This window comes from Arvicanthis niloticus, chromosome 13 (genome assembly GCF_011762505.2).
Source record: "Arvicanthis niloticus isolate mArvNil1 chromosome 13, mArvNil1.pat.X, whole genome shotgun sequence".
In the NCBI taxonomy this organism is placed as follows: domain Eukaryota; kingdom Metazoa; phylum Chordata; class Mammalia; order Rodentia; family Muridae; genus Arvicanthis; species Arvicanthis niloticus.
Genome location: NC_047670.1, coordinates 25,009,658 through 25,015,657, shown reverse-complemented (window position 1 = coordinate 25,015,657; position 6,000 = coordinate 25,009,658).

Below are 6,000 nucleotides of genomic sequence, written 5' to 3'. Positions count from 1 at the left end.
AAACCACTGAAAGACCCAACAAAGAAAGAGAACTACAGACCAATCTCTCTTATGAATATTGATGCAAAAATACTCAATAAAATTCTCGCAAACCGAATCCAACAACACATCAAAACAATTATCCATCAAGATCAAGTAGGCTTTATCCCAGGAATGCAGGGATGGTTCAATATTCGGAAATCCATCAATGTAATCCACTACATAAATAAACTCAAAGAGAAAAACCACATGGTCATATCACTAGATGCTGAGAAAGCATTTGACAAAATTCAACATCCCTTCATGTTAAAAGTCTTGGAAAGATCAGGAATACAAGGCCCATATCTAAACATAGTAAAAGCAATATTCAACAGGCCAGAAGCCAACATCAAACTAAATGGAAAGAAACTGGAAGCAATCCCACTAAGATCAGGGACATGACAAGGTTGCCTACTCTCACTTTACCTATTTAATATAGTACTGGAAGTCCTAGCTCGAACGATTAGACAACAAAAGGAACTCAAAGGGATACAAATAAAAAAAAGAAGAAGTTAAAATTTCACTATTTGCAGATGATATGATACTTGAGTGACCCTAATTTCCACCACAGAACTCCTAAACCTTATGAACAACTTCAGCAAAGTGGCTGAATATAAAATCAACTCAAATAAATCAGTAGCCTTCCTCTATTCAAAGGATAAACAGGCTGAGAAAAAATTAAAGAAGTGACACCCTTCACAATAGTTACAAACAATATAAAATACCTTGGAGTGAATCTAACCAAGCAAGTAAAAGATCTGTATGACAAGAACTTCAAGTCTCCGAAGAAAGAAATATAAGATCTCAGAAGATGGAAAGATCTCTCAAGCTCCTGGATCGGCAGGATTAATTTAGTAAAAATGTCCATCTTGCCAAAAGCAATCTATAGATTCAATGCAATCCCCATCAAAATTCCAAATCAATTCTTCATAGAGATAGAAAGAGCAATTTGTAAATTCATTTGGAATAACAAAAGAACCAGGATTTCGAGAACTATTTTCAACAACAAAAGAATTTCTGGGGAAATCACCATTTCTGACCTCAAACTGTACTACAGGGCAATAGTAATAAAAACTGCATGGTATTGGTACAAAGACAGGCAGGAAGATCAATGGAAAAGAATTGAAGATCCAGAAATGAGCCCACACACCTATGATCACTTGATCTTTGAAAAAGGAGCTAAAACCATCCAGTGGAAAAAAGACAGCATTTCAGCAAATTGTGCTGGTTCAACTGGAGGTCAACATGTAGAAGGATGCAAATCAATCCAATCTTATCTCCTTGTACAAAGCTCAAATCCAAGTGGATAAAAGACCTTCACATAAAACCAGATACCCTGAAACTAATAGAAGAGAAGTTGGGGAAGACCCTCGAATACCTAGGCACAGGGGAAAAGTTCCTGAACAGAACACCAATGGCTTATGCTCTAAGATCAAGAATTGACAAATGGGACCTCATAAAATTGCAAAGCGTCTGTAAGGCAAAGGACATTGTCAATAAGACAAAACAGCAACCAACAGATTGGGAAAAGATCTTTACCAATCCAACATCCAGTAGAGGGCTAATATCCAAGATATACAATGAACTCAAGAAATTATGCTCCAGACAGCCAAATACCCTATTAAAAATGGGGTACAGAGCTAAACAAAGAATTCTCAACAGAGAAAATTCAAATGGCCAAGAAGCACCTTAAGAAATGCTCAACATCTTTAGTCATCAGGGAAATGCAAATCAAAACATCCCTGAGATACCACCTCACATCAGTCAGAATGACTAAGATCAAAAACTCAGGTGATAATAGATGCTGGTGAGGATGCGGAGAAAGAGGAACACTCCTCCATTGTTGGTGGGATTGCAAGCTGGTACAACCACTCTGGAAATCAGTCTGGAGATTCCTCAGAGAACTGGACATAGCATCACCTGATGATTCATCTATACCACTCCTGGGCATATACCCAGAAGATGCTCCAACATATAACAAGGACATATGCTCCACTATGTTCATAGCAGTCTTATTTATAATAGCCAGAAGCTGGAAAGAACCCAGATGCCCTTCAACAGAGGAATGGATACAAAAAATGTGGTACATTTACACAATGGAATACTACTCAGCTATTAAAAATAATGAATTCGAGAAATTCTTAGGTAAATAGATGGTCCTAGAAATTATCATCCTGAGTGAGTTAACCCAATCACAAAAGAACACACAGGATATTTACTCACCGATAGCAGATGTTAGCCCAAAAGCTTGGAATAGTGAAGACTCAACTCACAAACCACATGAAGCTCATGAGGAAGGAAGACCAATTGTGGATGCCTCAGTCCTACTTAGAAGGTGTAATAAAAATACTCAAGGGAGCAAATATGGAAACAAAACATGTGACAGAAACTGAAGGAGGGGCCATCTGGAGACCATTCCATCTGGGTATCCATCCAATGTACAGTCACCTAAGCTAGACACTGATGTGGATGGCTGGAAGTAAATGCTGACAAGAACATGATATAGCTGTCTCCTTAGAGGTCTGCCAGAAACTGACATATTCAGAGGACGATCCTCACAGCTAATCACTGATATGATCAAGTGTTTCCCAATGGAGGAGTTAGAGAGAAGACTGAAGGAGCAGAAAGTGTTTATGACCCCATGAGGAGAGCAATAATGCCAATCAACCAGAGCTCCCCAGGATCTAAACCACCAGCCTGGGAGCACATAGGGAGGGACCCATGACTCCAGCTGTATATATAGGGGAAGATGGCCTTTTTGGGCATAGGTGGCAGAGGAGAATCTTGGTCCCATGAAGGACAAACACAGAGTGGGGGGGAATGTGAGTGTGGAGAGGGGGTAGTGAGGGCAGGGGGTAGGTGGGGGCACAGCCTCATAGAAGCATGAGGAGGGGGGATGGGATAGGAGGTTTCTGGGTATTGGGGGGAAGTGGGATAAGGGCATAAAATCTGAAATGTAAATATAATATATAATACCCAATTAAAAAAAAAAGAATAAAGGGAGAGTATATGACCAGGTTCAAGGAAGAGGATGGAATGCTACAACAAGAAAAGTTTAATATGTAGTGAAAATGAATACCAGTTTGTATAAAAGATATATTCCATGTATAGATCCTAACAAAGTGAAGGAAATATGAATTTAATACATAGATATTATAGATATGGACCGAAGCCTAAAATTTTATGACACAGGTTCGTGGAATTATTGATATATTGTGCTTAGTTCCAGCAAATATGGAATGTTAATTTTTGGGTTTTTTCTTTTTTATATAAATTATCCTTATGTATTTAGCATGAAAGATAAAAATTTATGGGCTGATTTGCACATAGTTTATATATCTGCAAAAGTTACCTCTCTGAATCTGTAACATCTGTCTCCAGTTTTCCTAACATTTTAATTTTGGTCTGCACGTGAATAGTTTTAAAGCTTGCTTTATATGTTCACTCAAATAGGCAGAGTAAGCATGATAATTAAATCAATAGGTGACCTGTGTGTCAATAGGATTCAGTGAATCCAGGAGCATTTTTCATGACTTTTTTTTTAAATGGCTAGCAGTAAAATTCAGAGGAGTGGCTTTCTTTTGTTTAATTTGCTTATGTAAAAAATAGTAAAGTTGGAAATGCAGTATTCATTGGAAAAACATTCATAAAATATAGTTTTTATTTTGTTTTTATTAATAAGAATAAGAATTATAAGTACACTAACTTAATGAGAATTTAAATTACAGATATTATAGAAAATTTATTTGTAGGGAAAAAAATTACCTCAAATAGACTCATGAAACTTTTTTGATATGCCAGGAGCTAAGACTAAGAATGTTTAATCTTTAATATTTTCAAGAATCTCATTTATTTATAATGCTTCTGAGGTAAAGACTATATATATATCATAATATATGAATACAGGTTAAATGCCAGAATTCTGTGAACATAACTGAATTAGCATCAAATTTTAAATGGTTAGAATTCAGAATTTATCTTCTACATTTTAACTAAAAGTACCTTCATGTAAAATATAAAATTTAATCTTTATTTACTGCATCTTCATTACCAATATTATCATGTGATTAATATAAACCTTTCATTTTATTATACTATTCCACAAAAAAATGTTTTGCCTACAATATCATAATTTGATTGACATGCTTAAAGAGCATCTTTTTCTTTTATAATTTCTCTTTTATCATTGCAAAGTGAATAGCAAAATTGTATGTATACAATTGCTTTCACTGAAAGCATAGTTTTAGGACTCAGTGTGCAAATATTTTTTATTAACCTTCTAGTTCGTGGCCATTTTTGTGCACATATTAACATATATGTACATGAGCTTCTGTGTACATATGTGTGCAGAACATGTCAGTGGTCTGTAGTGGTGAGTTTGGGCTGCCACACTTTGTGCTCGTGGTGGATTGTGTGAATGCACCCACTCAGGAGTTATTTTTGAATTTTAGAATAAAAGACACACACACCCTAAGGTATTTCTTTTCTTTTCTTTTTTTCTTTTTTCTTTTTATGCATGGATTAACTCAAAGGCTGGGCACTCCTAAACCTTTATCTGATACCCCAAGCCCAATTGGAGAAGTAGCTGGTTGGCTTTACCTCCTACAGATCCTGTATCCCAACATTCTTCCACTAGTCATGGTGATTCTATTTCTCCTTCCTTCTGCAGCTCTGACTGTCCTGCCCTATCTCCCTTTGTCCAATTATTAGCCACTGCCATCTTTATTGATGAAGCAAAAACTATTCAGGGACAAGGACATTTAACAATTCGACACAAAGTCTCCTGATAGATTTAAAGCATTAGAACCAACTAATCTCCAACACTGGTCAAGTGTGTGTGTATATGTACATGTATGTGTGTGTGTGTGTGTGTGTGTCTGTGTCTGTGTGTGTCTGTGTATATTTAAAGAGTCAATCTCTGATACAATTCTTCTTGTTGAGAACAGGTTTCTATGTGGGTTCATTATGCAGTACTTTTCCTTAGACTTTGCTTCCGTTCCTTCATTTACCTTTTTTCCTAGATTTACTTGATGCTAATTTGAACTTATAAACTGAATAAATCTTTTCTCCCAAGTTGTTTTGTTTAGTGTTTTATTAAAGCAACAGAAATATAAACTAATACATGTGCCTTCCTATATAGGGGATTCCAAGCACAACTTCTTATTCTTATTCAAAAAATAATGTTGATTTCTTAATTAGAATGACTATTGCTGTTACAAAACACCATGACTAAATGTAACTTGGGAGGTAAAGGGTTTATTTGGCTTACATATTCCAACTCACAGTCCATTAAGTGAATTCAAGGCAGGATCTTTAACACATCAGGAACCTGGAGCCAGGAGCTGATGTAGAGGCCATAAAAAGGTGATACTTACTGGCTTCCTCATTGTGGATTACTAAGTCTAATTTCTTATGGGATCTAGGATCATTAACCCAGAGATGGCACCATCCACTATGGGCAAGAATCTTCCCCACATCAATCACTCTGAAAATGCCGTGGAGGCCAATCTAATAAAATAATTTTCCATTTGATGTTCTATCATTCAAATAACTCTAGTTGGATAAGTAGGCATGAAACTATCAAAAATAATGGATTCGGAAAATTCAACTCAAATTTCCTTGCCCACAAGGCAAATATCTTGCCAATTGAGCTCTCTTCCCTAGCAATATCCCTAGTTCATTAGATTGTAAGATACTGTAGTCCATTACTTATAAAATACAAATTAACCTGATTAGGTGTACGGGGTAGAATTAAAGAGTGTGGGGAAAGATGACTGAAACTGGAGTGTGATTGTAGGGAGATATAAAAACTTAGATGCCCTTTAACAGAAAATTGGATAAGGAAAATGTAATATATTTACACAATAGAGTATCAGTCATATTTAAAAAAAAATCATAGGTGCTGGGCGGTGCTGGCACACGCCTTTAATCCCAGCACTTGGGATGCAGAAGCAGGTGGATTTCTGAGTTTGAGGCCAGCCT